General features: G+C 34.0%; 1 protein-coding gene across 17 annotated transcripts in view; it reads left to right on the forward strand.

The window, feature by feature from the left end:
* ZBTB20 (zinc finger and BTB domain containing 20) overlaps positions 1–26,286 on the forward strand; it is an 841,831-nt gene that overhangs the window by 152,120 nt on the left and 663,425 nt on the right. For all 17 annotated transcript variants that reach the window (XR_010139138.1, XR_010139137.1, XM_024244272.3 and 14 more), the window contains one exon: positions 22,060–22,110. The gene's annotated coding sequence lies outside the window, so the exon portion shown is untranslated. The remainder of the gene's footprint in view (positions 1–22,059; positions 22,111–26,286) is intronic.

A 26,286-nucleotide genomic window follows, 5' to 3' on the forward strand; every position in this document is an offset into this window, starting at 1 on the left:
TTGTCTTCCAGTGATTTGTAACTACCTGATTGTCTCTCTGCATAATACTCTACCAAAAACATGGTGATACTGGAGATTTCTCTCTTTTTCTTCTGTTTTCCAAGTTAACCCTCTCTAGTTGCCTCAACTGCCCCTACTGTTTAAGATTTCTCACCATTCTTGAGGAATCGCCACACTGTCTTCCACAATGGTTGAACTAATTTACACTCCCACCAACAGGGTAAAAGCGTTCCTATTTCTCCACATCCTCTTCAGCATCTGTTATTTCCTGACTTTTTAATGATCACCATTCTAACTGGCATGAGATGGTATCTTATTGTGGTTTTAATTTGCATTTCTCTAATGACCAGTGATGACGAGCTTTTTTTTGCATGTTTGTTGGCTGCATAAATGTCTTCTTTTGAGAAGTGTCTGTTCATTTCCTTCACCCACTTTTTGATGGGGTTGTTTGTTTTTATCTTGTATCTAGAACTAGAAGTACCACTTGATCTAGGAATCCCATTACTGGGTATATACCCAAAGGATTATAAATCATTCTACTATAAAGACATATGTGTATGTTATAAAAAAAATACGTATGTTTATTGTGGCACTGTTCACAATAACAAGACTTGGAACCAACCCAAATGCCCATCAATGATAGACTGGATAAAGAAAATGTGGCACATATACACCATGGAATACTATGCAGCCATAAAAAGGGATAAGTTCATGTTCTTTGTAGGGACGTGGATGAAGCTGGAAACCATCATTCTTAGCAAACTAACACAAGAACAGAAAACCAGACACCACATGTTCTCACTCATAAGTGGGATTTGAACAATGAGAACACATGGACACAGGGAGGGGAACATCACACACCAGGGCCTTTTGGGGGGTGGGAGGCTAGGGGAGGGATAGCATTAGGAGAAATACCTCATGTAGATGACAGGTTGATGGGTGCAGCAAGCCACCATGGCATATGTATACCTATGTAACAAACCTGCATGTTCTACACATGTACCCCGGAGCTTAAAGCATAATGATAAAAAAAAGAAAAGAAAAAAAAAGATTTCTCACCATTCTACATGTTTTTCTCTTTAGGCTTTTTGATAAGGCAATGTCCTCATAATATAAGACACGTGCCATGATCTGGCCAGTTCAGAGTGAAGTGGGATAATTGCTATCTTCTTTACTTTATTATTGTAGCTCATGTTATTGTCGTGGAACTTCTTTGATCCTTGATTGATACATGGCACTTCTGACATTTGCTGACATCCCCTCTATAGTTTCCTGCTTCTAATGAATAATATTAATTTTATTTTAAAAAGTTGGGGTTGGGAGAAGGTAAAGGGGAGATGGATGTGAGGAACTGGGATACGTGACTAACACAAACTTAATGTACATCTGGCATAATCATCAGTTAATTCAATGTAGTTTCATTTTTGACTTGGTTAGTATCCTACAAAATAAATAGATTAATACTAAGTTTGAAAATGAGTATATTTCTTGCAATGGACCAGAGATTTGTGGGGTTTGTGATAGCACTAAATGAATACATGTTATGTTCTATCATACTATGGTATTATTTTCAATAACTGAAATGAGAAAATAAGTATATTTTGAAGAAGTGAATAGAAAGCACTTATATCTGATTTCTGCTGAGATTTTTTTCAAAGTTACTAAATAAAAGCGGCATTTGTGACTTAGGGTGAAGCTTAGGAAATAGGGGTCTTTATATGATTTTTGTTCTTTAAATGTTAAGACTACTCTGAATGGATAGTTTAATGATTCTAAATGGAAACTAGAAAGCAGGTCTAACAGTAACCAGATGTCCTGGGATTTAGAATGGCATGCTAAAAGTAGCAACCTATATGAAGCTTTTGAAAACTCACAATGCTTGTCATTTCTTATTTTCTTTTATGAACTATTTCTAAAGTATAATAAGGCACAAAATTAATGTAATAAATGCCAAATACCCATCACCCATATTTTAAAAAAATTAGCATTTGCCATATTTGCTTGAATTTTGTTTTTACAGAAATTAGTCATTGCAGAAATAGTTGAAGTTCCCTTGTGTTTACAGTTCCACCTTTTGTCCCTAGAGGTAACCACTCTTCTGAAGTTAATGCATATGCTTTCAGTTCATATTTTTACTATTTTTATATTTTCATTTCATTTCATGCATGCACATGTGTACACACTTATCCATGAACATTCGGTGCAGTTTTGTGTACTTAAAAATTTACATAAATAATTTCTCACCATAATGCCATGGTTTGCAATCTATGTTCCAAGGCATTCCTGTAGGGCCACAGTGAACTCACAGGTGGGCCATGAGCTATTTAAAATTTTTAAGAGAAACGTAGCAATATTCAACATCTGTCAGACACCAGGTCAGACACTACCCTGAATAGTTCAGTTTTAGCGTGGGATTTCAGTAAATTCATCCTGATGGTGTCACGTCTTTGTGAAACTTGGTTTTTGGTGGTTGCTGTCATAGAAAGCAAGTACTGCATGAAAATCAATATAGAACAGGAAATAAGTGTGGCAGTGTCCAATCAGATTTCAAGGTTTGAAAAGTTGTGCAGTGCCTGACAGGCACACACATACCAATAATAATAAACTTAAAGATGGCTATATAAGAATGAAGTAAAAATAATTTTTAAAAATTTGTGTTTATTATTTCTATATGGCTGTATTGCTGGGACAAAAACACTTATTGAGTTGTTTAGACCTAACTACTAAATTAATGGATCTGTTACATACTTTTAAGCTAAGTTTGTTGTGAAAATATTACTAAGACACTAAGTGCTCTGAGAAAAAAGTAAGAAGACAGTGAAGTTTGGATATTTATTTTTCTTTCTGTAATAGTTTATATCAGGCTACGATTATCCATTCCTTAAAGGCTTGGCAGGATTCAACTGCTAAACCATGTGAGATGTAACTTGTCAGGAGATTATTTTTTCTCTCAGTTACTGATCATAAATTTATTCAGGTTTTCTATTTCTAATTACATAGTTTTCTTATGTTTCGTGTTTCTAGGAAACTGCCTATTTCATTTGAGTTTGTAAATTGATTGCCATTTAGTTGTTTAGTATATTCTCAGGTTATTTTAAATCTTTCCTATATTGTTCGAGATACATTCTCTTTACTCCTAAAGTTTCTAATCAGTGCCTCTATTTTCTTTCTTAAATATTTAATGATTAATATTTTTTGATCAGCATAAGTTTTACTATGGGTTGAATACTGAAAAAATAATATGGTTTAGCCTAATATATTACACCTCTTCTTAAAGAACAAATTTTGGTTTTGCTGATGCTCTCTATTGTACATTTGTTTCATGTTATTAATTTTTGTTCTAATCATTATTGTTTCTTTCCTTCTCTTTTACATGGATTATTCTGCTATTATTTTTTAACTTGCTAAGTGAGATCCTTAACTAATTAATTTTACTTATTTAAAAAATCTAATATATGCATTTAAAGCCATACATTTTCCACTAAGAACCACTTTAGCTGCATCCCACAGGTTTTGATATGTAGTGCCTTTATTGTGTTCATTTTAAATAATTAATATTTCAATTATGATTTCTTCTTTGACTCATGGAATATTTATGAATTTTTCTTTAGTTTCTAAATATATACGGCTTTTTAATCTATCTTTTCATCTTAATTTCTTATTTTATTCCATTGTGGTCAGATACCTTATTTTGTAATACCAATTCTTTGGTATTTGTTAACACCTCTTTTTAGATCATAATGGTTGAATTTTATAAATATTACACATTAGTTGGAAAGAATGTACAATCTTCAAAAGGTGAAGTTTTTACACATCAGTTAGTTCAAAATGATGTAATTTAAATCTTCTATATCTTTACTAATTTTATTCTTTCCTGTTGATGTATCTTCTGCCTCATGACTCACTCCTTTACTTTGTTCAGGGTTCTGCTCAAATATCACCTTCTTAGAGTCTTTCTATAAATATTTTTTCTACATATCTGTTTCTCCATCTCTTCTTCTATTTTCTTTTGTACTGCTTTTCTCTTGTGGCATTTGTTAGTACTGAACATTATATTTTATATTTCTGCATTCATTGTCTTCCTCATGAGAGTATAAACAGGAATTATGTTTTATTCACTAATATATCTTCAGGGTCTAAAATAATATCTGCCTAAAAAAGCATTTAATAGATAGATGTTGAATTGAACAAAAGAGTATCAGTTTTTGATCCTATGGCTAGCTCATTCTCAGTTGAAGAAGGCTGTTTTCTCTGTGAGTTCTTTGGGTCCTTCCAAAGTAATTTAGTATTTCCTTCTATTCTGTGACCCATGATCTGTGCCTGTACTGGTCTACAGAAAACCTAATTGGTTTTGTGTTAATTTTTAGCTTTGAGTTTTCTGTCCCAAATAGTGCAATGCTGATTCCTAAGGCACCCGTGGCACGTATCTGGGTTTCGTTTTCTATGGTTTTGTTTTCCCCAGAACCCTAAGAAGATTTGTAGCTTTATTACTCTGTCTCTAGGCTAGTCTATAGACTTTTCTAGTCTAAATCTTACAGATGCATGAGGGGACATCCATTAATAAGCGGGAGTCTCAGTTTCTGTTCCACTCCTCTCACTGGCTTCAGGCTTTGTCTGTTTCCCCACACTGTGGACAAATATATGGATATATGTGGCTATGGTGCTCCAGGGGGACACCAAGAGTTCAGCCCCACCTTCTGCTCTGGCTTTGAGTTCTTTCTTTTTGGCTGACACCCAGAGATTTCCCTTTATAGCTTTCATTCTAACTTGTTTCACTTCTTAATTAGCAACATCATACTGAATATCTCTTTATATGAAAAGAAAGAGAGATACAACTATGTCAGCTGAATCTGCCTGTCTTGACTTTTAATAGTTTTTTTAGGATATTTATGCTAATCTTTATGATTGCTTATAGCCTAATAATTTTTCTATAGAAGTGCGTAGTATGTATATGATTAATATATTTAGCACTTGATTTGGATCATGTTGCCCTAATTTTTCAGTTGCTGACATATTTACTATTGTACTCTCACATCGATAATCATATGTGATTGATAAAATTACATCTCCTTTAAGTTAGCAGTTAGCATCATACAGTGAGTATTTATTTGTGAGAGAGAGTGTGTATGTCTAGTGGAGGGAGTAAAAAAGACAGAAAGAGAGAGAAGTTGAAAAGTTTAGGTGGAGAGAGAGATTATTACAAAAAAAAAAGATAGTTTAGGAGAGAAAGAGAGATAAGAACGTGCATAGACACACATAGGCTCAAAATAAAGGGATGGAGGAAGATCTACCAAGCAAATGGAAAACAAAAAAAGGCAGTGGTTGCAATCCTAGTCTCTGATAAAACAGACTTTACACCAACAAAGATCAAAAGAGACAAAGAAGGCCATTATATAATGGTAAAGGGATCAATTCAACAAGAAGAGCTAACTATCCTAAATATATATGCACCCAATACAGGAGCACTCAGATTCATAAAGCAAGTCCTTAGAGACCTACAGACTTAGATTCCCATTTAATAATAATGGGAAACTTTAACACCCCACTGTTAACATTAGACAGATCAACGAGACAAAGTTAAAAAGGATATCCAGGATTTGAACTCAGCTCTGCACCAAGCAGACCTAATAGACATCTACAGAACTCTCCACCCCAAATCAACAGAATATACTTTCTTCTCAGCACCACATCGCACTTATTCCAAAATTGACCACACAGTTGGAAGTAAAACACTCCTCAGCAAATGTAAAAGAACAGAAATTATAACAAACTGTCTCTCAGACCACAGTGCAATCAAACTAGAACTCGAGATTAAGAAACTCACTCAAAACCGCTCAGCTACATGGAAACTGAACAACCTGCTTCTGAATGACTACTGGGTACATAACGAAATGAATGCAGAAATAAAGATGTTCTGAAACCAATGAGAACAAAGACACAGCATACCAGAATCTCTGGGACACATTCAAAGCAGTGTGTAGAGGGAAATTTATAGCACTAAATGCCCACAAGAGAAAGCAGGAAAGATCTAAAATTGACACCCGAACATCACAATTAAAAGAACTAGAGAAGCAAGAGCAAAAGCATTCAAAAGCTAGCAGAAGGCAAGAAATCACTAAGATCAGAGCAGAACTGAATGAGATGGAGATACAAAAAACCCTTCAAAAATCAATGAATCCAGGAGCTGGTTTCTTGAAAAGATCAACAAAATTGGTAGACTGCTAGCAAGACTAATGAAGAAGAAAAGAGAAAAGAATCAAATAGACACAATAAAAAATGATAAAGGGGATATCACCACCAATTCCACAGAAATATAAACTACCATCAGGGAATACTATAAACACCTCTATGCAAATAAACTAGAAAATCTAGCAGAAATGGGTAAATTCCTGGACACACCCACCCTCCCAAGACTAAACTAGGAAGAAGTTGAATCCGTGAATAAACCGATAAGAGGCTCTGAATTGAGGCAATAATTAATAGCCTACTAACCAAAAAAAGTCCAGGACCAGATGGATCCACAGCCGAATTCTACCAGAGGTACAAGCAGGAGCTGGTAGCATTCCTTCTGGAACTATTCCAATCAATAGAAAAAGAGGGAATCCTCCCTAACTCATTTTATGAGGCCAGCAGCATCCTGATACCAAAGCCTGACAGAGACACAACAAAAAAAGAGAATTTTAGACCAATATCCCTGATGAAAACATCGACGCAAAAATCCTCAATAAAATACTGGCAAACCAAATCCAGCAGCACATCAAAAAGCTTATCCACCATGATCAAGTGGGCTTCATCCCTGAGATGCAAGGCTGGTTCAACATACACAAATCAATAAACGTAATCCAGCATATAAACAGAACCAAAGACAAAAACCACATGATTATCTCAATAGATGCAGAAAAGGCCTTTGACAAAATTCAACAACCTTCATGCTAAAAGCTCTCAATACATTAGGTATTGATGGGACGTATCTCAAAATAATGAGAGCTATTTATGACAAACCCACAGCCAATATCATATTGAATGGGCAAAAACTGGAAGCATTCCCTTTGAAAACTGGCACAAGACAGGGATGTCCTCTCTTACCACTCCTATTCAACATAGTGTTGGAAGTTCTGGCCAGGGCAGTCAGGCAGGAGAAAGAAATACAGGGTATTCAATTAGGAAAAGAGGAAGTCAAATTGTCCCTGTTTGCAGATGACATGATCGTATATTTAGAAAACCCCATTGTCTCAGCCCAAAATCTCCTTAAGCTGATTAGCAAATTCAGCAAAGTCTCAGGATACAAAATCAATGTGCAAAAATCGCAAACATTCTTATACACCAATAACAGACAAACAGAGAGCCAGATCATGAGTGAACTCCCATTCACAATTGCTTCAAAGAGAGTAAAATACCTAGGAATCCAACTTACAAGGGATGTGAAGGACCTCTTCAAGGAGAACTACAAACCACTGCTCAATGAAATAAAAGAGGATACAAACAAATGGAAGAACATTCTATGCTCATGGGTAGGAAGAATCAATATCATGAAAATGGCCATACTGCCCAAGGTAATTTATAGATTCAATGCCATCCCCATCAAGCTACCAATGACTTTCTTCACAGAATTGGAAAAAACTACTTTAAAGTTCATATGGAACCAAAAAAGGGCCCGCATTGCCAAGACAATCCTAAGCCAAAAGAACAAAGCTGGAGGCATCATGCTACCTGACTTCAAACTATACTACAAGGCTACAGTAACCAAAACAGTATGGTACTGGTACCAAAACAGAGATATAGACCAATGGAACAGAACAGAGCCCTCAGAAATAATACCACACATCTACAACCATCTGATCTTTGACAAACCTGACAAAAACAAGAAATGGGGAAAGGATTCCCTATTTAATAAATGGTGCTGGGAAAACTGGCTAGCCATATGTAGAAAGCTGAAACTGGATCCCTTCCTTACACCTTATACAAAAATCAATTCAAAATGGATTAAAGACTTAAATGTTAGACCTAAAACCATAAAAACCCTAGAAGAAAACCTAGGCAATACCATTCAGGGCATAGGCATGGGCAAGGACTTCATGTCTAAAACACCAAAAGCAATGATAACAAAAGCCAAAATTGACAAATGGGATCTAATTAAACTAAAGAGCTTCTGCACAGCAAAAGAAACTACCATCAGAGTGAACAGGCAACCTACAGAATGGGAGAAAATTTTTGCCATCTACTCTTCTGACAAAGGGCTAATATGCAGAATCTACAAAGAACTCAAACAAATTTACAAGAAAAAAAACAAACAACTCCATCAAAAAGTGGGCGAAGGATTTGAATAGACACTTCTTAAAAGAAGACATTTATGGAGCCAACAGACACATGAAAAAATGCTCATCATCACTGGCCATCACAGAAATGCAAATCAAAACCGCAATGAGATACCATCTCACACCAGTTAGAATGGCGATCATTAAAAAGTCAGGAAACAACAGGTGCTGGAGAGGATGTGGAGAAATAGGAACACTTTTACACTGTTGTTGGGACTGTAAACTAGTTCAACCATTGTGGAAGACAGTGTGGCGATTCCTCAAGGATCTAGAAGTAGAAATACCATTTGACCCAGCTATCACATTACTGGGTATATACCCAAAGGATTATAAATCATGCTGCTATAAAGACACATGCACATGTATGCTTATTGTGTCACTATTCACAATAGCAAAGACTTGGAATCAACCCAAATGTCCATCAATGATAGACTGGATTAAGAAAATGTGGCACATATACACCATGGAATACTATGCAGCCATAAAAAAGGATGAGTTCATGTCCTTTGTAGGAACATGGGTGAAGCTGGAAATGATCATTCTTCGCAAACTATCCCAAGGACAAAAAACCAAACACCGCATGTTCTCACTCATAGGTGGGAACTGAACAATGAGAACACTTGGACACTGGAAGGGGAACATCACACCCCAGGGCCTGTCATGGGGTTGGGGGAGGGGGGGGGAGGGATAGCATTAGGAGATATACCTAATATAAATGATGAGTTAATGGGTGCAGCACACCAACATGGTACATGTGTACATAAGTAACAAACCTGCACGTTGTGCACATGTACCCTGGAACTTAAAGCATAATAAAAAAAAAAAAAAGAAAATGGATACCATGACTTGCAATGTGAAAATAAATAAATAAATAAAAAGTTTCTTTCAAAAAAAAAAAGAAGATACGGAGTAGATGAGATGGCATTGATAAGACAGTTTGTACCTAGGCAAGACTTATCTTTGGCAAGGTTGGTTTAATTCTTTTCAGTGATGCAGATGAACCAGCAGAGGCAGATAAATTATTTCAATTCTAATCTTCCCTCCCTTTCAACATGTTGTACCTGACTTCTTTTACATGTAGCTAAACAGGTGCTTTTTGCTGATACCTGAGTGATGTTGAAGGTTTTGCACTTACACTCGACTTTTGGCACTTTATTATTTTTGCTGTATTCATGTCTACAGGGAGAAATTGGTCCCTCTGAGTACAGAGCAAGTGACTGTCAGCTTGATTGTGTTTGAAAGCTCCTATCCTATCATGTGATATTATCAGGAACCAAGGATTAGCAAACCTATGTTATTTTGGAAATACTTTTCTTCAGCATGCTGAACAAATAGCAAGAGCATAGGTAATAAAGCTATAGAAACCTCACAAGTGAGATGTGAGCACTTCATCCTCTTTTGAAAATATTGCAGTGTTTTGTGATTTCTCCTTCATATGAGGAAAGAGAAAGAATCTTTCCAATTATTTCTTTAATGAATCAGTTACTTTGTGGAGCTTTTGAAAATGTAATTTTTCAGATAGATTCAACAATCTTACCCCTATTGTGTAACTTAGTAGTAAGCTTTCTGCATTCATTGTACCTGGGAAGGTCAAGCATTTTATGACCTCAGAAGCCTGATTCTTGTTTCATACAGACAATTACCTAAAAGTTCCCATTATTTAAAATGGATATTTCAACCATCTCAAGGTTTACTTTTACTGGGATTCTCAAGTGGTTTTATTTATTGAATACTGAATCAAACTGAAGCAGACTTTATCATGTTATCTAAAATCTTACTTTATGTATTTTCTCATTTTATTTTAAAAATCATGGTTGTGTGACATGCTGATATAATTTAATGGTAAACTTTACATTTAGATTTTATAGTTTTAGCATTTTTGTCAAACCCTAGTTGAAGCTACAAAAATATTTTGACACTATAGACTTTAGAGATTTATGTAGCCAGAATAGATAAAGCAGAATTGGATGTCAGAAGCATAGAGTACAATTTATCGGTTATCATGATTAGAAGGGCTGATATCTTAATGAAAGCTGATTGGCAGTAGAATTTATTACAGAAACTATAAGATGGAGAGTAGAAAATGATAAAATTACTAATTAATATGTAATGTATCTTGTGACAGTGTGTTATCATTTAGAATCTTTACTAAATTTTAGTTTAATTGTGTGGCTGTTTTGGTGTTAAAACACAATTTTGAAAAACATATAATGCGTTTAAAATACCTTTTGAAAATAGCTATCAACCAGAAACAGGTAAAGGTGTATTTATTATACTTTGGATAAAGGTATATTACAATTGGGAAATTTAGAAGACCTAAAAGATTTTGAAGGAGAAAGAATTGTTATAATAGATGTAAATGTAATGTTAAATGGCTTACAGGGTATCTGACAACATTCTCATAAAACATTGTAAGAGAAATCAGTAAACATCTTGAAGACAAAGGAATCATGAGCGATGAAAAAAATGAGTTTATTATAAACAAATCTTGCCTGACAAAATTAATAGAATGCAGAATTAGCATGGTTAAAGGGAATGTATATTTTGAACTTCAACCAAGTGTTTCTTGTAGCTTTTCAAAAATAATTGTAAAATTACGATATAAATAATCTGATGGATAAAATATGCAGAGAAAGCTGATGAATCTATAGAAAGCCAAAATGTAATGCCAAGAACACCCTCAAATGGATTGCAGGATTAGGTGGCGGTGACAAGAGTGACCTGAGGGGTTCAGGTTTCCCGTAATCTTTTCCAACACCCCCATACACATATATTTCATATAAAAGCAAAATGTGTATCACAGAAAAGCAGATTCTAACACAAGTCCTCCTAACACACTTTCTGATCAAATTTTCTTGCTAAATCTCCCCATATATAAATTTTGGAGGCTTCACTGATGGGTCAGATCAGGGTTTGCCAAATGCATCCCACCCCGTTCTGTAAACGAAGTTTTATTGGAGTACAGCCATGGTCATTTGTTTATATGTTTATTGCTTATGACTGCTTTCAGACTATAGTAGCAGAGTTGAGTAGTTGAAACAGAAACTATATGACCTGCAAAGGCTAAAATATTTATTATTTGGCACTTTATAGATAAAGGTCCTGGTTTAAATGAATGAATGTTTTCACCTGTAGAGGCATTAGAACTGTTGTCAAGGCTAGGTATAGTCAGAATATTTGTACATTGCATGAATGTGGGAGGGAGTCAACATGTAAAGATTCAGGGTTTGGTCTCACCCTGAATCTTCCCATGTTTCGTCATTTTGACCCATCTATTTTGGCAGTAAAGGTCCCAAATTGTGTATGTGTCATTGTAACTACTTTCATTCAGTTCCATTCAATTGTTCTTGACGTCATAAAAGGACATAATGACATATCGAAAGTTTAATGAGGAAGTGTGAAGGAAACAATAGCTGAGAAGAACAATGTTGTTAGTCTTATCTATTAATACATTTTAGGTCTAATGTGGTAGGAATATATTTTGTTTAGAACTTTTTCAAAATAAGCTTCATCCACTTGATGTTGGACCCATCTCTCAAATGGACTTACTGTGCCTCATTAATGCTGAGAGACAGAGCATTTTTCAACCTAGGATTCAACTGAAAAAACTATCGCAAGGACAAAAAACCAAACACCGCATGTTCTCACTCATAGGTGGGAATTGAACAATGAGAACACATGGACACAGGAAGGGGAACATCACACTCCTGGGACTGTTGTGGGGTGGGGGGAGGGGGGAGGGATAGCATTCGGAGATATACCTAATGCTAAATGACGAGTTAATGGATGCAGCACACCAACCTGACACATGTATACGTATGTAACTAAACTGCGCATTGTGCACATGTACCCTAAAACTTAAAGTATAATAAAAAATATATATATAATCGATTTTTAACAAGAAAAAGAATAGGACTGGGAATGGGCCAGGCTCAATAACTGAAAAGAGACATCCTAAACACTATGATCCATCATCAATGCCAGCCTCACAGAAGAAAAAGAAGTTGTTGGTAGATGGACTGGACTATGATGTGGGAGGATGGCATGTTCCAATTAAACCAGGAACTGGAAGGAGTATGTATCATATCAATACACCTTTGGGGAGAAGAAAGAAAAAAGTAAATTCAGAGAGCAAAACTGGCTTTGGATAAGAAAGTCAACTGGGCAATAACATAGCAAAGGAAATAGTTTCATTTTAAAAAGCATTACTGTAATGCTTATTGAAGCAGTTGTGAAAAACCTGAAAACCACGAGTTTATGCAAAGAGACATTTTTGAAACTAGAAAATAACAAGAGGTCTATAACAAACGTATGGAAAATTTCTAAGCATTTAAAACCTATAATTGAAAATTCAGTTAATTTAGTTTAACAAATTACTTAAAATTTAAACTCTGCTGGCTGTATTTTGGCTTAAATGTAAAAATTCCTAGTGTATAGCTGCTAATATATTTTATATCACAGATAGGCAAAAATCTATGCCTTAATTGAAAGGATGAAGCCTTTCATATCAGTCTGAAGCCAAAAGTTATACACAAATTTCTTTTCATTTTTGACTTGCTTGGATCAGATACTGATCAGGTGCTTTGCCTGGGTACAGACTTGAGAGTTTTACTATTAGCTTTCATCAGCTTTTTCAACATTGACCTTTGACTATGAAATATGAAGACAAGAACGGCCTTGAGAAACAATGCTGCTCCGGTTCTAAATCTGGTTCCTCGGTGTAACTATATATCATACTTTAATTTCTCTAACTGGCGTTTCTCGAGTTAAAATTAATTTGAGTTCACTATGAATTTAACAGAAATTGACAGAGTAGACACGAGTACCTCATGCTGAACTATATAGGAAGGACATCGTGAAGGACAAGTTGAGGGCATAGGAAAAACCTGATATATACGTGAAAATATTTCAGCTACATGAACATTGCATGACACATTGTAGACCCAATAATTGTTTGCTGAAACAATGTATATTTATTTAAAATCTTATTTCGTTGGGTGAGACAGTATAATTTCTGCATTATTTGGAAGTGAGGATATATAATGGAACTAGATTATGGAGGAATTTGAAAACCAAGTATATAGGACTTGATACTGTAAATCATTAGGAATTATTATAGGAAATAACTAGATGATTTCCAAATATTTGTTTTATTATGGTGTGTAGGATGATACAGAGATAGATAGAGGCAAAGGATGATATTTTATTCCAGGCATACTTTTATATTAACCAGGTTCTCATTCCCAGCCTAGCTTGGCTGCATTGAAATGAATTTCTTCATAAAAGTCTATAGGTCTAATGTAAAAAAAAAAACTGCCTTAATTATCAAGCTTCTTCCTTATGTTATCTTGTATTTGTATTTCCATTTGCCTTGAGTTGTAGCTTCTTTTCTGTATATCTGACATTTAACCATATTTTAGGACTTTGAACATTCTGCTTTATTGTGCCCTTTTATACTTGGGTCTCACTGATACCTGCCTGTTTGCATTTATTTTAAGGAGTAATTCAATAAAAATTAAATGGAATGAATTTATAACTAAAACCTGTTCTGTGCAAACCATAAGGATGGGATTTATTTATTTTATTTATTTTTTAAGTCAGCCTTTGCTCTTCATGAAATTACTCAATGTATAAAGATTGGTACACTGAAAGCAAATCCTGCATTACAAATTGGTTGCTGTCTTTGGTAGCAATCTGCCAAGAGGATATTTCAAGAAAATAGTCATACTGCAAATTTGGCCCCTTGCTGGCCCTCACTAAGTATGCATTTTACTTTGACATGTTATGTCATAGAAATGATTTAGGACTAGAAATTAAAAGTTGTATCGACTGCTGTACCTCTCATCAGACGAATTAGGAATAGCAGACAATCCTGCCTTTGAGAAGTTATTATGATAATATTGCCCATTTATACTGTTGTCCTGGTTGCCTTTGGAATATAATCATTCACATATTTATCCCATGAAAACTATTTCCAAAAAGGAAATGAGAGGTCAGCTTTTATTGTATAATTCCACATTTACTAGCTGGTGGTACCTTATTTTTTCAATTTTTGGCATTGACTGGGAAATTTACTATGGTATAAAACTGCCAGCTGCACAGAGATGGGGCCAGTTTTGTCAGCATCTTATGAACAATTCACCAAATGAATTTTTCTGGGAAAACCAGTATGAAAGTTCCTTGCATGGTAGTGAAGAGGTAGACTTGTGTTAAATATAATAACACACAAGAAAAACCATCAACTCACGAAAGATTGAAGAACTCATGAAAGATTAAAGCTGGAAATGGAACATGGTCTGTAGGAATCCGAACTCTGCAACCAGATTGACGGGGGCATAAATCCTGGTTCTGCCACTCAGTAAAAGGGTGTCCTTTGGCAAATTACTTACTCCCTCTGTTCCTTAGTTTGCACATCGATAAAGTGGGTATAATGATATTATCTACCTCCTAGAGTTTTTGTTAGGTTTAAATAAGTAAATACAAATAAAAGCGCTTTGAATAGAACCTGAATATGGGGACTGCTCACGTATTTGCTATTATCTGTTAATCTTTAGAAGTAAAGATGAAAATTAAATAGCTTTCTCTTTGACTCTGCCTTCTATTGTTACAAAAATATAAGAAGAAAATTGTTGTCACTTCTAAAATGTGGAATGATTTTTAAAGCAGCACTATTTTGTTTCAAAGCTCAAATACCTTGTAATGCAATTGTCCTTAAAGGAAACATATTTAACCTTTAACCAAGACTAAATTAACCAGAATTGTTTTTACACAACCCTTTTAGAAGAAAGGATACAAATCATAACAAAATAGCTCATTATTAGGCCTGTCTTCAGAAGGAACTTCAAACATTCTCCTTTTGTCCTGGGGGTTACTGTATGAGTGCAATCTCCTATGTCTAATTATTTAGAATTCTGTAAAATTAGAAAGCAAGGAGTTTTTATGTGGGTCTCTGGACCCCTGGAAATTTCCTACAAAATTTTGTGATCATATGCACTTTTCTAGAGAAAAAAGATTCTTGGTTTTTTATCATCGTCCCAGAGGCCCTTCTGACTTCCCAAAAGTTCAAGAGCCATCCTCTAAGGCAACATAATTTTTCATTTTAAGTGAAAGATAAAATTATAATTCCCTATTTACTAAGGCAGAGAAATCTACTAAACATCTTATATTTTTAGTTAAAATGATCTAAAAACAAAAACACTTTTCCCCCTAGAACCCTTAGCTAACCAGAACATTTAACTAACCAACATTTCGGGTAATCAATGGTTACTTGCATCAAGCAGCAATTTTTCTTCAGTGATTAGCTATGCTGGTGAAAATAGTCCAGTCTTATCTGGATAAAATAGTGATTTTTGAATTTATTCACTTTTTTTCTTGAAGTTTCAAAATTATTAATATTTTATAGTTTCATAGTTATACATTTCTTATGGTATACTCAGGAATAAGAGTATTCTATAAATGCTTACTTCAAAACTATTATATCAATCTAATATAATTTAGTACTGAATATTTCTGCTCATGGTGGAGTGAAATATGTGACAGAAGACTAGGGAAAGCCGGAAGAAAAATAATTTTACTGACCTGTGAAATTTAAAAAAAGTCTTCTATTTTTTATGAACTTATGTAAATGTTTAAGTGCATATTTACTTTGGTATTTTAAAATTGCTTTTACTAAAATGGCTAAATAGAAGATTTTTAAATAATTCTTTTATGGATCCTTAGAAAGGATATACATTTTAAGCCCAAAAACTTTAAAGTTTTTAGTTGAAGGGGATTAAGTAAATAATTTAGAAGTGCATTGTGTTTACCTGTTAATAATTAAGCAGGTTAGATTGTGTACTTTTTATAGTCATTGAGTTTTAATTTATTTATTTGTTGGTGTGTTGGTTTTTAAGAATTTATTTAAGGCATTTTGCTCTTGGGAAATAAAAATAAACAGAGTGAAGCTTCACATAATAAAAGGAAGGGCTCGGGTTACTTTTAAACAGACAAGTAAAGAAAAAAATTGATTGTATTTTAGAGTTAAAAACAGTATTTAGTACCTAATCTTTCTGTACTTTTTCCCTCTATTTAGAAGCAAACCTGAAATACCTAAGAGCAAGTATAACTGACTCAGTGAATGGTCTTTTGTTGTTGCTCTCGAGCTCCAGCTCCATGGAATTTGACTTTATTTCAGATGGCTTTAGTATGGGGTTTAGCCAGACCAATCTTATGAAGGGTTCTTTGAGAATATACCATAGAACTTACCAGATTTCCCTGGTGTTTTAAAAATCTAATAATATATCCAAATCCAAAATGAATACCTCCACCTTAGGATGCATGATTACGGATGAACTGAAATTAAGGCTTTTCCAGTCTTTGAAGGAATGTATCCTTGTCTTCTTGACAATGGAACTGTACAGGTTCTTTATGATCTTTCAGGATGATCAGTTGGCTTTCATTTGCCTTTTAAAATAAAATACAACTAAACCTTATGTTTAAATTTTTATTTAATGAAGACTTGTTTGCTATAATTATTAATAGAGAATGGTCTTTAACAGTTTCTATTCATTTTGTACTCATTGGGAAGGCCTTATACAAAATAATGTCCATTGAAACAATTAGCCAGAAGTCATAGTTCATATGTTGTAGGGTCATATGTTTTGAATGACATGTTAAGGACTATGGATTGAAAAACATTTCTTATATGGGAATGAACAGCATGATTTTATAGCTACTTAAAATTTGCTTACTTTAAACTTTTACTTAATTGAAATTTATACTACTCCTACTTCCAAAACTGATTTGGAGCATCTTATGTTCTCATGGCATATTTTGTCTCTATACAGTAGTCCTATCATTGAAATCGATGAACATTTTATCTATTTTCTCTTGTAAAAGTATGTTCACCGTATAAATGTAACCTCCAACTTAAGTTTTATACATTCCAGGCTGTGCTTTTCTTTGAAAATTTAATTAGAGATGTTACCAGTTAAAATTTGGTTGCTAGGAACCTAATAGATACCATTATGAGTAGTTGCTGTTATCTTTATAAATCCTATTTTTCTTTCTTTGTTGTTCTCTTCGCTTCCTCACGACACCTGCCCTTTCTCCTTTCCTTCCTTACATTTTTTTTCTTTAAAAAAATCTATGCAGTTAAAAAGATTTCACCAAAAATGACAGATAGACATTTTCAAATGTCTTTCTTAACATTCAGGAATTCTAATAATATAACATTAAATTCTTCTTTCCTGGAACATAAACTAGGTGCCTTCTTTAGTGCTTTTTACGTTTATAAAAAGTAATTTGTTTTATTACAGAAAATTTGGAAATAAATTCTAAGAAGAAAAAAAACCTGTCATAATCTTAAGATAAATTCAAAGAATAATGTAGTTTAAGTTTTTTACAGTCACATACATACTTTTTCTAATACACACACAAGCACACACACACAAACACACACACACCTAGTACATACAGATCTATACTTACATATGCATATAACCAAAAGTTGTGCATAGTCTGTATTTATATTATATAGAGAAAAATTATTAAATATTGGTATATTATCATTATTACCATTTTATAACCTGTTTTCTAAGCTTAATGATGTATTATATATTTTCACTTGCCATGTCTAATGAACACTTAATATCCTATTACATATAATTTATCTAACCAGTTCACTATTCTAGAATATTTTAGTTTATTTAATTTGCATTTCTTTCATTGCTATTGCAGATTAATATTATTTCATGTGTATTTTAGCTTCTTATTTCACCTTATTACTTATAGGTATTATTTAGAATTAATAATATTATTTAATATTAATAAATAGTAATAAGTATTACTATTTTATATATAGTTTAAAATATATTTTATATATGTTTAAATATATTTATAAATGCATTCCATATTTTAGAAGAGAACTCACAGTTCTATTGTGAATTGCCTATTCATGTATTTTGCTCATTTTAAAAAGTAGAAAAATATGTTTATTTATTTATAAAGGCTCTTAATCCAATGAACATTATGCACTTTAAAAATATTTATTTTTTGTTGGCCTGTTAATTTTGAAATTTGTTAAAGATGTTTTTTGCCTTACACTATTTTTTTTTTTTTTTTGAGACTGGGTCTTGTTCTCTTGCCCGAACTGGAGTACAGTGGCAGGATCATGGCTCACTGTAGCCTTGACCTCTCCAGGCTCAGGTGATCCTCCCACCTCAGCCTCCTGAGTAGCTGGGACTACAGTTGTGCACCACCATGCCCAACTAATTTTTGTATTTTTTGTGGAGACAGGGTTTCCCCATGTTGCCCAGGCTAAAATTTTTAATTTTAAGTACTAAACATCATAAATCTTTATGCTTATATTATATACCACTGTGTATGTACTTTAAAAGTTCTTCCCACGTTGGAGTTCAGAAAATTATACATATGTATTTTTGTAGAGGTCCTTGATTGTTTTATATATTATACTGGGTTTTATTGACCTGATTTATATTTTAGTACTGATAAGAATTAGAGAACAGAATTTATTTTTCCACATGTAATCAGTCAGCTATCTTAACACTGTTCATGGAAATGTTACTTGTAACATTTACCCCATACCTGAGTTCCCCTGGCCTCTTCTACTGATCTATCTCTTCCAATGCCAATATCACACTGTCACTTATATTTCACTCTTTGGAAAGAACCTACCTTCTTCTCTGCTTCTTTGCTACAGGACTCAAACCTAATGCTTGATATTTTCTCTGTTTAAATTTGTTTTTTAAGTTTGTCAGTCCCCTGGTTTGTTGTTATTGTTTTGAGCTAGCTTTAAAGCATCAAAACTACTAAAAATCATTTTAGTTCATTTCAGTACGACAAAGATTTTTTTGATATTTGTTATATAACAAGGCTTGTGCTTGCATTAGGAATACATAAATGAATCAGGTATCTGTGTAGCAGTGTCCCTGCACTGGAAAAATGTGTTAATTTGATGGAGTCAGACAGCATGTAAATAGTAAAGAGAGTGGCCTAATGTTAATAACTTAATTTTCTTCTGATTCTTTCTCATTCTTTTGTTATCTATGACTTCTTGGCCCTAGCCATTTAATATATTTTCCCCTTTTTCTTTTTTTTTTTAATTTAGGAAAGGTGAAATATTATGTGAAATTGATTTAACAGAGTTAGATTGATTCAGGCATATGAAAGATGGTGACTTTTTCATATTCATGTAGTCTGTTTATTTTCTAATTAATGAACTGAAAATTGTGTCTTTCTATTTTTGTTCTCTAAATGTTTATTGAGCTCTTGCTAGGCACTATTTAAGGAACTTTAAGGAAAATAACAGTAAATGCCTTTGACAATGTAATCTAGTGGGGAAACTTACAATTTATAAAAATACTAGCAATATAATAAAAAGTATTGAGTGCATCTTTTGGCATATCCTGGCCATTATACTAGGCAAGGAAATATATATTATTTAATCCTAAAACAATTCAGATGGTCCTTCAGATTTTTTTTTTTTTTTTTTTTTTTGAGACGGAGTTTTGCTCTTGTCGCCCAGGCTGAAGTGCAGTGGCGCGATCTTGGCTCACTGCAACCTCCACCTCTTGGGGTCAAGCAATTTTCCTGCCTCAGCCTCCTGAGTAGCTGGGATTACAGGTGCCCGCCATCATGCCCGGCTAATTTTTTGTATTTTAATAGAGACGGGGTTTCGCCATGTCGAGCAGGCTGGTCTTGAACTCCTGACCTCAGGTGATCTGCCTGCCTCGGCCTCCCGAAGTGCTGGGATTACAGGCGTGAGCCACCTCACCCAGCCAGTCCTTCAGATTTTTTTTGTTTTGACTGTCTTCTTTACTTGATTCAGGTTTCTTCTTATTCTTACCTCCTTTGATTGATTCAGGTTTCTTATTATTCTTACCTCCTTTGAGAAGTTTCCCTGTCCAAATTTATCTAAAATATCAGGCCATGTAACTCTCAGTGCCATTATCTTGTTTTGTCTGACTTCATAGTACTAATTATATGACATTATAAGTCTAACAATTTATTTGTTTATTGCCTGTTTCTCCTGTTGCTAGAATGAATATTGAATGGAAGAATAAACAATGCATTGTAGGAGTTTGTAGTTGCAGAATGACAATTTAATTTGGTATACATGATGTAATTTCTTTAAGCCTAAATTTCTCATCTGTAAATAGATACAGATTTAGTGCCTATTTTATTGGTTAGGCTGTTCATTCATTCATTGAGTACATATTCATTGATATCCTAGTATATGGCAGGCACTATTCAAGAAAGTGGGGTTACAGTGAAAAAAACAAAGTGCCTGCCCTTATGTTACTTCCATTCTAGAGGAAGAGACAGATAATAAATTAATAAAAATAACTTTTGTAATATATCATGTAGTTGCCAAATTAATTTTCTCAAAGGTGTCCTCCACCTTATCTCTATGATTAGAACATTTTTTCTTTTCTGTTCCTAATCATCCTGTTTCTTCATCATTAATTGTTCTGGTCTCACTCCTCCTAGCAGTTACTAACTTTTAGCATCTCTCCTAGTTTGCAGATGCAGAATAACTGTAATAATGCTGATGCACCCCAAATATAACAGGACTGTCAGATTCCTTTTCTGGACCCTATTTGTCTATTAGTGCAACCAAACCTAATGTTTGTTTTGGTTTACTAGTGTGGTTTGTTGTTTGCAAAAATATTGTGCATGCATATTAATGATATAGTCAATTAAAATCCTCAGATTTTTAAAATTTTAATGGGCATTTTACTGTAGATGTACTAGATTATAGAATCAAGCATATGTTTATGTATTGCATTTCCATTATTAAAACTGGTTTTGAAACTTTGAATGGCTAAATCTCTGTGGAGATTATTAGTAAATGTGGCATCAAGGTCATCATTGAGATTTCGTAGCAAATTTAGAGAGATCATTTTCTAATGGGAACACAACATCAAATTCAATTTTTAATAGGAGAGCTGTTTTTAGTTAAATCTTTCTATAGTCAAAATCACCAAATTAGCTTTAAAGTAACCTCAACATCCTGCCTGTTCCCATCCAGCTTCAATTCTATACTAAAGAAATTTAGAAGCAACCCATCCATTTGTTTGGCATCCTTGCATCTAAATATGGGTAGGACCCTACTATTAGCCTTTCTGCTAAAACAGGAAATATTAAGCCATGTTTTAATGTCAATGCCTTAGGTACTAAGCTGTACTGAACATGTTACCCTTTGTATCTTTATTTCTTTCCACCCATTTTCTTTTTATTTTCTTTGGGTTTTCTGTGTTTATGCAAATATCTCTAACCTTACCTACTGTTTTGAGAATAGGGCTTGTGTTTTATCTTTGCATACTTTTGAACTCACCAGTGATGACCAGTACATTATACATCATAGAACTTTGCGAACTCTCTGTTAATAAGAATGAGCAAGTAAATAGGCTAAAAGCAATTTGGGATTTGATTTTCTTAAAAGAAAACATGAAAATAAAAATGCAAATATCCCTATGAGTTAAGATAACTTTTTATGATACTATAGCAAACACTGTGCTATGCCTCCTCAAAAATGTATATGCAGTGGTTTAGATTGTATATTTGGGCCACATTTTACTGAGTACTTGTACACACATGAATGTGTTAGCTTTCAGTTTTCTTTTTAAAACTATAGATGTTAGTTGGCATACACAAACTCAGCTACCTGGGTCATAAAGATATTATAGAAATGCAAATGTTTTCCTCGGCAGATTTCTAATTTTAAGTATTCCTTTTTTTACAGACAAATAAAAAGAAGTGTTAAGAATTGCCTTTGGGACTCTGAAGGCTGAAGGTAATGTCCAGTGATATTTTCCTGAATGGGCTTTATCTTCTTGAATTGTCTTATGATATTTAAGGTCTTGGATTTGCTACCTCAACTTTTCTTTTCTTTTATGGTTTTTCTTTTATTGTCCTTAAACACATTAAATATCTTTTTCTATGTATACCTAAAAATAATATGAAATTGTAAGTTAAAAAAGTAGAAATTTTATACTCTTTCTGAATATTTCAGCCTAATTAGGTGTTGCTATAACTCTTCTTCCTTCTATTTCTATTTCGTTATGTATTATGTCCCTCTGTCCTCCTTTTTTTTTTTTTTTTACTGGTTTGGAACTCATGATTTTAAACTGTGTTCTTTCGTTAAACAGAGATATTGGCTTAAAGTCAAAATGTCGGTAAAAATTTCTCCTGAGGAAGAGCTTTACAACTAACTATAAGAAATAAAATTGTATTTGTTGGGGACACTGAAACTCTTCAAATGAGATTTAGTGGCTACTGATAGTCAGAAGTCCAGAATTTCAGGCAAGAAGTTTACAATAGACTCATGTGGCTGCATTGTGTATAAAGAGTTCATAGGGATTGAAGGAGGCTTCTTAGACAAGAGGGGGCTGTAATTACTTTGCTTCTTACATGCATGGTTAGATTTTCCAGCGAGACTAACATGGTAGGGTAATTTATTATAGAAGAGTAAATCACAGATTACATTGGAGGGGGATGGGGTGGTACGATCCAACCATCAGTTTTGTGAATACATACACTTAAGCATGTGTGATAGCTTGTTTTTAATTTCTTTACACCAGTGCACACCTCAAACATTCTGTTTAGCAGTGGGATATGCAAATTGTTCCAAATGCAGCAGCAGTACTTTCACCTGAATGTCAAAACTGTCAGAGAGGTTTAAATCAAATCTTTATAACATTTTTTAAAAACCAGCCAGCCCCAAGATCGAGGCACCAAACTCACTGAAAAAAACTTCATTCTCATACTTCCAGAAAGCTCCTGTATGTCAACAGGGTAATGTCAAAGTTCTAATTCACCTGCTTTCTAATTTTAACCTTTTAAGGATTTTATTTTATTTGGCTTAATTACGATATTTTCTACAAATTAATGATAAATGCCTTGATTAATAAAACCAAATGTCAGAGAAAATGACAACTTGATGAAAAATTAATACTCGGCAATATTTTAAGGTACAGAAGTACTAAAGATGTACTCTTAAACCTCATATTTCATTAGCTCTTTCTGAAGGTAGTTAACTAGAATTCTCTTTGCACCTAAGTTTTCACAGCCACATGTACAGATACATTTTAGCAATATAATTTTCAGTAATTTTCTGCTGTTTTTTTATTATTAGCTATTATAGTTAGAGATATACTTCTAATTTTTATCCCTGCCTTGCCCCATAAGATTATTTATTTTTATTTACAAAATCAAGGTAAAGTATATTTTGGGATGGTTATGAGATTAAGTTACCATACTAAGAATCAAGTTAGCAACCTATCTGTGTGAATGTGTGTGTGTGTGTGTGTGTGTGTGTGTATGTGTCTGTGAGAGAGACAGAGAGAGAGAGAAAAATTAAAGAAACCTCATGGTGTAAAATTAATGTTTGGTGATTGGATATCTGCTAGACGATTTATTTGGTTATGAACATTTCAGCTTTTATATTTAAAATTATCTGAGAGGGAGAAAGAATATAGCTTTTCAAAGTGGAATAGATTTTAACATGATAATTTCCATTTTTGTTAAATATGTTTTTTTCCTGAGATTACATTAAAAGACCTGAAGACAAGTAAAGAGTGGTAACTTCCTTTTTTCTTGTATACTAATAATTTTTTGGCTAGCTCAAAAAACCAAATAATATGAAGTATGATTATTTTTCTACTTTTACTGGAGATCGTGAAGTTGAAAGTTAAAAATATCCCATGTATTTTTCCATCTTCACAAATATCAGGATTTCTGAATATGAATAAAATATTTGATTAAATCTTATGCAGAAATGGTACTATGCAGGTACCAATGGTACATGCAGGATTATAGTCCATGTTAGTTTTTTATTTTCATATTTTACAGATAAAGCTGCCAACCAAATGAGGGAAGTCACAATGACCTCTTGTGTATTTGTTTTGTTTTGTTGTTCAGAATAAAAAGACCCACAATATATACTGTCAATGAAATGGACTCACTTTAACCATCTGTTCATGTAATGACATGATGTTCATGCCTATCAACAAAAATTTCTGCCAACTAATGTTAGAATCTCCTTTTTCTGTAATATAATGAGAATTTCTAAGTAGGTATTTTAGGCATATTGCTCTGCATAGTAAGATAAATAAAGGTAAGTGTTGGTCAACATTCTATAACCACAGTGTATGCCAATCCCAAGGGAAAACATTCTTCAGTGTAGATTTCCAGTAATATTTAAAATTTGGAGATGGATTGCATTGACTCTCCCTTAGCTGGCTCTAGGTTTTATTGTTTTTGTGTCTTTCCTGGTTCCAGGAATCCAGTCTGTACTGGCAAAGCTGCTTGATGAGGAGGGGCCTCCAACATTGCTGCCCCAATTGTTTACATACCTGCCATAAATAAAAGCTTTGTCCACTAGTTAATCATTGCATTGTAACTGTCTCTGTTCCATCTTAGCTGATCACTGCCCAGAGGAGTTTAACTTCCATTGTAACACAAAGCTCCTATTGCCTTTCTGTACCTGCATTTATGTGCCTGTAAAAGCATCCATTCTTCTCATACACCAGTTAAATAAGACATGTCCCACTTTTTTTGACAGTTTCTAAATTACATATCTAAAAATGTGTCTTTTCCTCCTTGTTTATTCTGTTCATCCTTTCATCAGTTTACTTCTGCATATGAACTAGTGTTTTTTCATTAGTTACAAGATTCGATTAAGGAATTATTAACACCTATTTTACAATCCCCACTTTTATCTATTTTTTGTTGACATTTTAGTTATTTGGGGTAAGTGCCATAAGAAAATGTCATCCTTTCCCTAACATGTCTATGGACAAAGGAGAAGGACTGGAACCCCCAAAAATCTCTAAGAGACGTTTGTCTGGTCTTACATGGTTTGATCCTAGGAATGAGGGCATTGGCCCAACCTTACACAGAATCTTTAGTTTTAGGGAGTTGAGTTATGCTTATTTAAACTCAATGCTTGAATTAACACACATAACAATCAGCTGATACACTTTGAATAATCTGAATCTTCTGGAAAAATAAACAGCATTAGAATATCTCTCACCCAACAAAAGAAAAAAAGTAAATATGTTTTATGGTAGGCTTAAAATATATAAATTCCCAGTTTTGATACTCATAATTGTACCATATCTACTCTCTAAATGACTTGGTAGCACCTTTGGAAATTGCATTTTTTTTTTTTTTTTTGTGTGTGTGTGTGTGTGTGACAGAGTCTTGCTCTGTCGCCCAGGTTGGAGTGCAGTGGCATGATCTGGGCTCACTGCAAGCTCCGCCTCCCGGGTTCATGCTATTCTCCTGCCTTAGCCTCCTGAGTAGCTGGGACTACAGGCGCCTGCCACCACGCCCGGCTAATTTTTTGTATTTTTAGTAGACACGGGGTTTCACCACATTAGCCAGGATGGTCTCGATCTCCTGACCTTGTGATCTGCCCGCCTCAGCCTCCCAAAGTGCTGGGATTACAGGTGTGAGCCACTGTGCCGGGCTGCATTATTTCTTTTAAGCCTGTATTTTATTCTGCTATCTCAAGTAATTGACTGAGACCTTATTGGCTTGAAAAGATTAATGCAGCTTCCAGAGTTGACTAATGCATAACTTCCGTACCAGTAGAATGACAAGTTTTTGAAAATAGGAATCATTTACCTTATTTGCTTTTTTTGGAAACCTGTTTATTAATTGAATAAAATGTTTTCATAAAACACACTAATAAATGAAGCAATCAGAAGGTATTAAGAAAAAGCATGAACATTGTCCAAGATTTATAGGTGATTTGTGTTTCTTGCGTCAATGCTGCATTCATGCTTTCTCCCTGTCTACCGTTCCCTAAAATACCCAGGTCTCTTTCTGTATCCTTTAGTGATGATAAGATGTTTTTTATTCCTCTAATGAAGTGGGAAGTAAATTAACACACTTCTTTTTGGGAACTACATTACTCATTGTAGTACCACTCAACATACCTTTGTAATACTAACCCGTACCCACA

The sequence above is a fragment of the Pongo abelii genome, chromosome 2 (genome assembly GCF_028885655.2).
Source record: "Pongo abelii isolate AG06213 chromosome 2, NHGRI_mPonAbe1-v2.0_pri, whole genome shotgun sequence".
Taxonomy (NCBI): Eukaryota; Metazoa; Chordata; class Mammalia; order Primates; family Hominidae; genus Pongo; species Pongo abelii.